The following is a 12,183-nucleotide window of genomic DNA, read 5'->3' as shown; positions in this document are numbered from 1 at the left end:
AGCAACTAGACAAATCTTATAATAATTGACCTCAAGAACAACAACTTCAGTGGAGAACTTAAGAAGGTCAATTTTTCCAACATTCCCAATCTAAAAACATTAGATCTTTTTTTTAACAACTTCACATGTACAATCCCAGAAAGTATTTACTCATGCAGTAATTTGACTGCACTGCGGCTATCTAGCAACAAGTTGCAAGGGCAGGTCTCAACGAGCATAGGCAATTTGAAGTATCTCTCCTTATTCTCCCTTGCCCAAAACAATTTCACAAACATCATAAGTGCACTTCACATCCTTAAGAGCAGCAAGTACCTTACAATCCTTCTTCTAGGGCACAATAATTTCAGGGAAGAGCTCATGCGAGAGGATGAAATAATTGATGGATTTGAGAATCTTCAAGTTTTGAACATTGAATATTGCCACTTGTTAGGAAAAATACATCAATGGATATCAAGGCTCACAAATCTAGAGATGTTAATTTTAAATGGCAACCAACTCACTGGACCAATACCAGGCTGGATCAACTCCCTAAGTCACCTCTTCTACTTGGATGTGTCAGACAACAGACTTACAGGAGAAATCCCACTAGCCTTGACGGAGATGCCAATGCTACAATCAGCTGGGAATGCAATTCATTTTGATCCAAAGGTCTTCAGGGTACCTATTTACAATGGTCCATCACTTCAATACCGCATGGTTACATCTTTCCCGAAAATGTTGAATCTAAGCCGCAACTACTTGACAGGTGTGATTCCCCCACAGATTGGCCAGTTGAAAGCGCTTGAAGTACTTGATTCCAGCTTCAACAAGTTATCTGGACATATCCCACATTCACATATCCCACATTCGATTTGCAGCCTCACAAGCTTGCAGGCGATAGACTTATCCAACAACAATCTCACAGGTGTTATCCCAGCTGCATTGAACAGGCTGCACTTCCTTTCAGCATTCAACATTTCGAACAATGACATTGAAGGGCCTATTCCATCTGGAAGCCAGTTTGATACATTTCAAAGTTCTAGTTTTGATGGCAACCCAAAGCTGTGCCGCTCTATGTTCACTCACAGATGTGATTTGGCAGAAGCAGATCAAGCCGACATTCTGCCAAGAAAACAAGCTGAGTACAAGGTGGCCTTTGTGATTGCCTTCGGTGTGTTCTTTGGTGTAGGGGTGCTGTATGATCAATTAGTTTTATCAAGGTATTTTGGCTAGTCCCACTTTGTTCATATTAGGTGCTATATACTCAAGTTTAGCTACACTTCCAGCGAACAAGCTTCTCTGAGTTCAGTATTAGGTTTGCAAACAATATTCTAGGGTGAAGAGTGATTTCAGTCTATGGACATGTTAAAGTATGTAACAGTGTGAGGTGATTTGAGCTGAAGAATGCATAATTTTGCCGAGAACTCAATCATGTCAGCATTCACTATATAATAACTATATAACATACGGAGTATTCCAGGACAACAGTGTATAGTACTAGCTTTAATTTAATCAATTTCTTTGCTTACTGGACAATAAACACTACGCAGTTTAGGCATGCGGGATTTCAAGACGAATGTAAGGTGGAAGGATTACTAGCTATGATTAGTCGCAGCGTGCAAAGCCGCACATCGAAATATCGATCACAAAATCTTGTTAGGTCACGCCGCCCGAATTTTCCCCAGCAATTTTTGTACACGATATATACCTCGGGAGCGCGCGACACTGGACCTTTTCCGTAGCCTCCGGGCTCCGGCGCTTGTCCGGCAGCGCGCTTAGCGAACGCGGAGCCGCCGGCCGGGTCGCCACGAGTAGCTCGATCGCCCCCCTTGCTGGGGAACTTCGAGCGCAGAGCAGAGGTCCGGGGTGTGCCCCGCGGGCCTGAGTCGTTCCCTGCCTGGCCTCCGTCCACCAGAAGCGGCAGTCGGCAGCACCAGTGCGGCGGTGCGCGCAGGCACCGCCCGCCGCCGCACTGGGTTGGGCAGTGCGCTCTACTTGGGCCGTAGGGGATCTGTATTTGGACTTCTGGTGAGAGTGAGACATTTCGGCCAGTTCTTTTGCCGGCATAAAGGATAAGCTGGTTTCCCTTAAAAAAGAAAAAACTGGCTCCCTTCTTAGGCCATCTCCAGCAAGCTGACCCAAATCGGACCTAAAAGATATGTTTACGTCAGTTTCGGTCGGTCCCTGAATAGATGCATCTCGGGGTCTGGCTGGCCCGAACAGTGTGCAATCGGTGCGACTCATTTGGTCTGTTGGCTAGTTGTCGCGCGCAAATGAGATAAATAAAAGGGCACAGATTTTAAAAAGGTCGTAAAAATTTGATTGAAATTTCATTGTTTTAAATATAATTTACATAGTTTTAAAGTAAAATCTAAACTAAAATTAGGCGTCGTCGTCTTCTTCGTTGTTAGAGACGAGGTCGGCGAAGGGAGGGGGCGCTCACAGTTGATGCGCCCAAGCAGGCACCTGTGTTGGCTGCACGTACTACACATGTAGCAGCAATACTGGACGGCACGTACGGAGGAGGCGATGGAACCTCATGGCCGTCCCACCCATCTTGTGGTGGCGCGTGCGGCGGCAGCGGTGGTGGCGGCGGCAAGGAGGCTACGTGCTCCGCCACCATGACCGAGAGCTGGACGACGTCCTCAAGCCCTGGACATGACCATTTGACCTCCTCATCCTCTAGTGATGCGGCCATGGCGGCGGCCGTGGCCACATCCTCGTCGTAGTTTTCCGGGAGGACCGCCTCCAGCTTGACGGCGGCTAGAGGCACGTCCTCCATCTCGTCGTCGTCCTCCTTGCCGTCCTCGTAGAAGACCTCGTCTTCGCTCTCGGGAGCGTCGTCATCGGGAATGACATCTCCGCGGCCGCGGATTACACAGCGCGCTTCGTGCTCCCAGGCGAGGAACTCGCGCCAGTAATCCTCCCACTGGTACACCTTCTGCTGTTGCATCGCCTGCGGTAGGCGCTTGATCCGACGGCGCATCTCTTGGCGTAGGGATTGTTGGTCCGTCAGAGGTGGTGGAACAGGGAGCCTCCCCTTGTTCAAGTGCCACCCATGCGGGAGGGAGACGTCGCGGTGGCGGCAGGGGTCGCCTTGTGCCCACCACCGCTGCGCCTCCAGCACCGGCACAACACCCGGCACGTAGCGCATGTTGCGGCCCGTCTGGTGCGGAGGAGGAACCTGCACTGCCGCAGCCTGCGAACCAGCAAAGAGATGCGGCTGCGGGGGGTGGAGGCATGAGGCGAGCGCGCGCTGGGTTACACCGGCGACGCCGTCGACCGGACGAGGAACCAGCCTCGTGGTCGTTTGTGGTTTTTCTTCATCCAGTGGGGCAGCTTCATCGTGGGCGAGATCGTGCGTGCGGGACTGGCAATGGTGGCGGCGGCGGGAGTGAGGGAGAAGATGCGGGCGCGGCCGTGGCTTAAGTACCGCTGGCCATCAATGTTGGTGCAGGAGCTAAGGCGGCACGCGCAACTTCCAGTGCCATCGTCTTCTGTGCCGACAAGGGGTTGAGGTGGCAAGCGCAATGGTCAGCGACGACCTTGATCGGTTGCCGCCGGTCCTTCTGTCGTCGGGTCGCTTCCTAGTGAGCCCGCAACACGCGCGGTCGGACACGTGCGTTGTCCGCGCCGATGGGTCGCGACAGACGGATCGGTCCGTTTGCATCGTCCCACTAGACCGGGCGACCATTTAGATCTAGATCGACCCGTTGAAGATGCCAAGCTGGAAAAGTGCAACTCATTTTTTAAGCTGGCAAGAGAATTGGGCCGTCTTCGCCAAAGACCACCGAACTGTTTTGTTATTATTCTGAACTCTACAAAAAAGATTGGCTATTTGTAAGACTACTATGTACGAATATTGACTACGGAACGGAACGGCTTCAGCCGCCGCCTCCAGAGAAAAAGCCCTAGCCGCCTCCACTTCGCCTCCTCCATAGATCGGTTCCCCCTCCTCCGGCCGGCTTCGCCGGCGTCAGGAGGAGTGGGGAACCCGATCTATGCGTAGAGTTTTTAATAAAAGTAGTCTATGTTAGGATTTTGGTCGCCGTTTTCTTGTTGGTTTCCCCGCAATGGAGATGGCATCGTCTGCAATAAGTGATCTTCGGCCTTTCGTTCGACGACGAGATCTTCTTCCTGGCGTCAATGGTGGTGTTGAAAGATTACAATTGTCTAGGTATGGGTGTTCAGATCTTGCTTCGCCAGATCGATCTTGGATCTTTTCTCATGGTTGCCGCGAGGAGGATTATCCTCGCAGTTTTTGTCCCGATTGCTACGTCCTCGACAATGGTGATTCGTACTCTTGGCTCTCCATCAACGTCGACAAGGCAGATCGGTTTTTATTCCCTGACATACTGGTGTTGGTACTCTTGCCGATGTTGATTGACTACTTTAATGGTTACGTGCGTGCACGCAGCCTTGGCATTGCGGCTCAAATTAAAATTATGGGAGAACCTTCGTTGGTATTTACAGGTTTATGGTTTGTTATCAATATTTGGCTGCCTTCAGGAAAGTACAAGATTATGTCTTGGAAGAAGAAAGAGTTTGAAGACCTTGAAGATTTGCTAGTATCTTTTAGACTTTATTTTGTAATCGCTGGAGACAGCTTGTGTATCTCTACCATGTACTATTTATTATTATGAATATATGTGGTATTGATTGTCAAAAAAAAGATTGGCTATTTGTTATTTGTTTCCCAATTTTTATTTGTGTCACACTTTCGCGTGGTTTGGTGATTCAGAACGAAGCAGCACAGAGAAGTAATTCCGACAAGCTGTACCGTGATGTATGCCAAAAGGTTCTGATAATACTGTATAGCATATGGGTCAGCTGACAACTGAAAATAGTTTAGCAAGCACAACACAACCACAACGTAAACAAGACTAGTAGAAAATACCAACCAGGACAACATAACTTCTATACTTTCCAGGTTTTAGTGTTCCAGGCTTCCAGCTAGTCATTTCACTTAACCATCCAGAGAGTTAATACATCGCACCATAGTGGAGCCCACCCACAAACCTGGCATTACCCGGCCTAAGCTGCCAGCTTGACCATAAGTTGATTAACCCCTTTCTAAAGCGTGATTCAATATGATCTCCTTATTCATGCAAAATGACCCAAGCATCAATCACACATAAATGAGGTAAATCAGTGGTGCCAGGTCCTCTTGACTTGTTTCATTATCAGGATTTCAAATGCAGGGTAGAAAAGAACATGCTGATTAGATATTATGGAATACTGAATCCTCTATAAATTAGACATATAGGGATATGAAATAGTGCCTTTTTGGTTACCCCAGCAAGAAAAACAAAAACAAAAAAACCTTAGAATGATTGGGTGTTTGGCACGGTTGAAGCAAAGAAAAATTCTGACAAATTTTCTGCAAAGTAGTCTATAGAAAAGGTTTTATGCTTGTCAATCCTACAAATCAAACAAGGCATATACGAGATCTTCTAAAGGAACACAGTCCTACAACTTTTTTGTGAAGTTCATTTGAACCAAAGAGCGATTGGAATCCTCAAACCAATATTTCTGGTGGCCACTAAAACTACTAGGGACAAAAAAAAAATGAAAACAAAACTATTATTTGGTTTCTTCTCGTGCTATCTACATAAAAGAATTGATGCCTTAAACATACTAATATCAGAAACCATGCAACAACACCATTTTAATACAAGAAGTCTAACATGACATTACCCGTTGCTTCCACAGGAATTCTTCATCATGTGGGTCTGCATAATCATAGCTTATGCCATTTATATGCAAAAAAAAAATTACGGATCAAGTTATTAGCCATTCATAATGAGTAGGCAAAAGGCACTTGCTTTCCGATAAAAGATGCGTTGATTGGCAACGTCTTTGACAATGTCAAATAGCAACTTTGCGGCACTTAATACCATCACAAGCCTTATGTTACTATCCTCTTCTTGGTGTTACTAGTAGAAAAAGGCTCATTAGTGCGCACCAAAAACAACATTCTATGGCGCATGGGCGGTGCACCAGAGAAACTTCGCCACAAAAATATGATTTCTGTGGCGCATACCCATGCGCCACAGAATTAAGGTTTTCTGTGGCGCACTAAGGACAATGCGCCACAGAAATAAGGTTTCTGTGGCGCACCGGCCCATGCGCCACGAAATTTGGTTTTGCTGCGCCAAGAATAATGTACGGTATACTCGATTTTGTACTGTCTGGTGTATTATACAGGTTTTATACATAGTATACAGGTTATATATAGATATAATATAAACATATATAATATGGACATATAAAATATAGCAACATTATATATCATCATCACATTACTTAGAGCCCGATCGAGTTATACATATAGGTCCATACAACTCATAATCCATGCAAATTAAGTTCATCATCTCTAGATACAAATGAAGTGACACCGGCCTCCGCCTACACTAGGATGAAATAGAGTACCGCCGCGACGATGGTGAGCGAGAGCACAACGAAGGTCTTCATCTTCATCTTGCTCTTGTTCGACTGGTGCTTCCTCCACTTGGCAACCACCTCGTGTCTAGTTGGGTACCCTTTGTAGCAGTTGCCGCTGAACTTGTGCACATGTTTCTTGTAGTCCTCCCACTCCTCGTACACTCCTGGCACCCGCCCCTCGAACATGACGTAGTACGTCATCTCTATGGACACAAGGCATATTGGTATATAATGCAATGGAAAGAGTTAGAGGGTTCACATGCATACATATTCACAAGAATTAAAGCAAGGAAATAATAATAAACCTAAAAGACATATAGCATCGGTATCACATAAGTAATCAAGTTCAACGACAACGACTACAATAATAATTCAAGTCCAACAACGATGACCGTTTTGAGCAAATTAAACAAGTTTAGTTTACAACACAGTACACAGTGTCCATCGATTCAAAGTAATGCTAGGCACACAGGCCTCGGTCAACGAGACATCTTTTTGAGCGGCTCCGGGAACGTTTGTACAAGTCCTTCATCTTCCACGTCCTTCCATCACCCTGCCTGTGTAGGCGTTGTTCTATATCCCTCTTACACAACCCTCTGAGTTGGTGTCAGAGCCCTGATCCGTTGGATGCATCTTGTACGATAATTTCTGATAGCTTTACTTGGATGCGATGGAAGTCTTCTCTAAGATCAGCATCAGTGATCTCCCCCGCTATTTTCATGGGGTCTCGCTGACTAGGTGGCAGACACATCATCTCTGCATCCGCGACAAACCCTTTAAGGTGATGGAGGACATAGAAGGCCTCCTTAATGCTGCCAACTGGCTGCTTGATGCAAGGGAAGTCGATCACGTGCTTGAACCCGAGCTTTTTAGTGTCCGGCCTGATATATTGCCCCTTCTTGTCGAAGGTGCCTCCATTTTTGGAGTAGCCAAGGATAGCCTCATCGAGAACACCCCTTATTCTCGTGTAGTCTTTCTTCGTCGTCGTATTCGACGAGTCGAAATACTGGGCTAGTGACCACTTCGGGCAAAGGATGACGAGTGTGCAGTATTTGTCCCTGCTCAACACATGCAATTGAAATGGAATGTTGGAAAGGATCGGCAATGGAAGAAATATATAAGAAAGCATAAGTTACGACGGCCGTGAGCGGATGTGTACTTACTCGGGAAAGACAGGCGTGAAGAATGGTGTTCTTCTCTTTGTTCATGAGCATGAAGCTCTGGAGGTACCGCACCGCCTTGGTCCGTGTCCTTGAGCCGTCCTCGAGCTGGCTATCGCGCATGTAGTAGGGATCCGCTACCGCGATGTGGGGGGTCTCTCTCTGTTGATCTTCATCTGAAGATTGATCGCGTATAGGCGGACCAAGTTATAGTCTACGAGCCGTTTCCAGTGAAATAGATTGAAGACGTCCTCGAACGCTATGAAGAAGATATCCGCGGGGTCTTCATGGACGAAGTTCGGGTCTTCTGGCACCTTGACCGAGAACACCGGGTAATTTGGATCCTTGTCTTTAAGAAGGACGCCCTCTAGATATTGAATACTGTGCTGCAAAGGGAGCATTAGTCCACTTGCGAGGTGTTCCATGTCCTTAGGCAGTATCGGTTTACCAGCTTCATGACACCGGGGCAAGCCATCCGGTGTCGGTGGTACCACGTCATCGACCCGGATCTCTTAGGAGCAGGCAGGCTCGAAGATGCGCCCTTCTTGGCTCCTCTCTTCCTTGCCTTCTTCACCTGACCTGCTGGGGGTGCTTCGGGTGCTGGTGGTGCTTCAGGTGCTGCTGGGGTTGCTTTGCATGCTGGTGGTGCTTCTGGGGTTGCTTGGGGTGCTGGTGGGGTTGATTTGGGTGGCTCCCCGACGATCGTCTTACGCAGCGTGTTAGGGCTAAAAACGGTAGCAGGCTTGACTTGAGCTGGATTGCCAGCCTCCGGAGGAGTGTCTTGCAGAGAAAAACCCGTGAAGGTCAGCGCTGCTTCGTGACTGTAGTGGGACGACCAAGTTGATCGCCGTGAGTGCGGAAGGCTTCTTCATCCATAGGAGGCATGTACATATCTTGGCTGCAGGCGCCAGTGTTGATGTAGGCATCGATGTCATCATCATCATCTCCATCGTTGCCATCAAGTGGCGCCATGTCCTGGACCTTAGGTGGTGGCGGTTGCGATGCCGCCGCTTGGCGTACCTTGCGTCTGGTCGACGGTCGTTGCGGTAGCGTTCCCAACAGCTGTTGGTGGCGTGTGGTGGTGGCGGCGATCGCCGGTTCCTTCCGGGTGTCGGCGGCGGTCGCCGGTTCCTTCTGGGTGGCGGCGGCGACCACCGGTTCCTTCAGGGTAGTGGGGGCAGCGACCGCCGTTTCCTTAAGGGTGGCGCCGGCACGGGCGATCTTGGGCCGGATGATAGGGGAGCTGGCGCCGGTGCTGCGCCTAGCACTCGGAAGACCCCCCCAAGACGAATCTGGTTCTTCGGCCATGTCATAAGCCATGAGGTGCAATCCCCAAGGGCCAAAACGTCGCCCTCGTCTATGCCCGGAGGTTGATAGGGGGATGATGTAGCGGTACTCCGGTACAACCAGTGCCAACTTGACCTTCACCACGTCTTCCGCAATTCTAGCGTTGTGCATAACGCGGGTGGCCATGACAATGCCGCTAGCAACTTCCATCAACTTGACGCCGGGCTCCACCGTATGCAGGAGTATGCAAGGTTCGTCCTGAGTCGATCAGGGGCATGTTGGGCATCATGAGATGGTAGTCACGAAAAGCATATATAGTTAAAGAAGATGACGCAGAGGACTAACTAATGAGTTTACCTTCTTGATGGTGTCGATCTCGGCTACTGTCGATACAAGGGCGTGGGTGCCGGGTGTATTATCAAGCACCGCCATCCTATCAGCTTCCGCGGTTGCGGGCGTCGATGCGACCAGTTGGAGCGGCGGCGGCGGGTGGAGCGCGTCGTCGGGTGGAGCGGCAGCGTCGGCGACACTTGGAAGCTTGAGTTGCTGCCGCTGATGCTGGGCACATGTATCGGCCCCACTTTACCTCCCGCATTCCAAGCAGCTAACCCCTCCATCAACCCAGGGGGATGATATGCCGGAACTTCTCGTCCAATAACTTGTTCATCAGCTCGGTGTTCTCCGCAGGCTTTTCGCCCACCAGCTTCTCTAGTGACTCCACCTTCTTCTTCAGCTCCTGAACCTCGGATTTATCCTTAGCCGGCGACCTCCTCTCATGCTTTCTCATCTTGGCATCCGACCCGTAGTACTCAGATAGCTTCATACTTGTGCCAAAGTCGGACACACGGCCAGCCGACGTCGGCGGCTTGTCCAGGTCCATGTTCTTGTATTTGTTCGTCGCCCTGTTGAAAGGCGTGTCCCACGGTTCCGTCGACCCCTGGGACAACGGGCCAGCCGTAGAACTAGCCTTCAACTCATCCTCCTTCAGACAAAGGAACTTAAGGTTAGCCCATTTGGCTTCATTGCCTAATAAGATCAGCGCAATAATATATACTACCAGGTGCTTCTCGAAGTCCTTCACGTCTTTGTAATCCGTAATAAATTCCCCCGTCTTCCAGTCTAAGTAGTAGCGGGACCGAACATAGTTCATAGCCTGTATATCCGTGATTTTTAGCCAGGGGTTTTCTTTCCCCAGACGTACCATCTCGGCATCCTCCTTGTCCCAAATGGGCTGTTTTACTCGGTAACCGCCGCTTCCACAATGGTGGGCCCCTAGGTTCAATTGCCGCATTTTCTTCCCCCAGGCGGTCCATTTTTTAACATTGTCACTCTCTAAGGACAACTTGAATGCATCAAAGTCTTCTATGGAGAGCGACAGGTCTTTGCTACTTATCTTCTCCCAGCTTTCACTGTCCTTGATCTTTTTCTTCAGCCGGCTTTTCCAGCTGCTCAAGGCGATGCTCATCTTCGTGAGAGCTAAAGAGTCCAACTTTTTCTTGAACGGCTCCGGGAACGTGTATCGTTGGTGAAGCTACGGAGGAGGATTGGCGATAGCCTCGTTCTCCTTAGTGAGGTCTGAGTTAGGATCGGCACGGTTTCACGGACGATGCATCCTAGTTGCATGTTGTACCCTTTGGCAACCCACGAAGGCTCCAAGGGTAGGCCACTTTCGGAGACTACCGTGAAAGCATCAGTGATGTTGGCGAGCACTTGCAGCCTCCGATCCCTCCTTGGCCTCCTCGCCGTCCTCTTCTTCTTACCCTCCTCAGGGTTGCCACCGTTATCACCTTCCGTGCGGGTTGCCGCGGTCTCTTCACCGGGCCCAGTCTCTTCCTCACCGGTGCAGGCGGCGTCGTCCCAGGCTATCGTCATCGTCGTCGGTGTCGGCGGCGGCCCCGGCCCTCTCCCTCGGGAGCGGCGGTGTCCGGCCCTCTCCCTCGGAGGCGGCGTCCCGACCCTCTTCCTAATCGTCGGGCGACTCGGCGGCGGCCTTCCGGGGCTGCTCGTAGCCCTCCAGAAGTCCTTGTTGGCCTCTCTCGCTTCTTCGTTCTGGCTCCTGGGCTTAGAAGTGTTGCCCGACATGTTTATTTGCACTTCATTAAAAGAGGCAACAAGTTAGTACAAAAGTCAACCGAGAAAATTCGGCATGACTTTTGCTAATTTTTCTACGTAGGAGTGCCCATTTCTCAACCGAAACGGAAGTTAATCAACGCTTCGGGAGAAATGGGCAACTCAATAAATCCTGCAAAAATATCCACCATATACACCATATATCCACCATATCCACCATATACACCATATATCCACCATATCCACCATAAACCGAGAAAACCTGGACATATATTGCTGGACATATATAGTTCCTATTTTTTTAACCTGGAGCACTACAACAAATTAACCTGAAGCATCTACAATACATCAAACAAAACCTGGTGCATCAATATAGCTGGCATTATTAACCTAGAGCATCAATACAACAAATATTATTAACCTGGAGCATCTACAACAAATTAACTTCGGAGAATCTACAATACATCAAACAAAACCTGGAGCAATCACCGGAGCACTACAACAAACCTGGAGCATCTTTTTAACCAAGCTGTTAGCATATTTAGTGCAGCCAAGGCGGTAGCTAATGACTTAGAAAAATGACTTCAATAGTAGGCGGTAGCATTTCATTCAAAATCAACTAGACGAGTATCATTTCATGATTAGCTTGTTCATTTTTCATTTGTATTAAAAAACCTAACAAATCCTAGCTAGCGGTAGCAATAAAGAACATCAACATATAAAATTCCAGAGATAATTAAATAGCGAAGCTTGAGCATCATATGGAAATGCTAGTGTCTTCAAATGAAAATGCTATTACTCATAATTACTTAAATTTTTGGTAGATAATTACTTAAATTTAAAAAGGCGAGTATATGCTTCTTCATAACCAAGAATACAAGCTTAAATTTAAAAAGCGAGTATATGCTTCTTCATAACCAAGAGCAAGCCAACCGGTAGCTCACGCCAACATGTGAGCATGAGCATCATTTACGTACGAGAGAAACAACAACAACATTAGCTTGTTCATTTTTATTTTTATTCCCAAATAGTAGGTTGTAGCTTGTTCATTCAAATAGTAGGCGGTAGCTTTTTTATCTCTAAATTCAAACAAGCGACATTTCATGTACTAGTAGCATTATTATCTTGAAACCCCAAGCGAATGGTATATCATGACATGTGACCAGTAGCTACTGCCAACATATTCATGAAAGCATCATCCAATGCATTATTTGGGGAAGCAAAATTGGGCTGCTATAGGATC

General features: G+C 48.2%; 1 pseudogene; it reads left to right on the top strand.

Annotated features, from left to right (window-relative positions):
• Positions 1–1,212, top strand: part of LOC124689612 — an 8,990-nt pseudogene extending 7,778 nt beyond the window's left edge.
• The last annotated feature ends 10,971 nt before the right edge of the window (positions 1,213–12,183 follow it).

This window comes from Lolium rigidum, chromosome 2, assembly GCF_022539505.1.
Source record: "Lolium rigidum isolate FL_2022 chromosome 2, APGP_CSIRO_Lrig_0.1, whole genome shotgun sequence".
In the NCBI taxonomy this organism is placed as follows: domain Eukaryota; kingdom Viridiplantae; phylum Streptophyta; class Magnoliopsida; order Poales; family Poaceae; genus Lolium; species Lolium rigidum.
The sequence above is the reverse complement of the archived record's forward strand: the minus strand, read 5'-3'. Positions and strand labels throughout refer to the sequence as shown.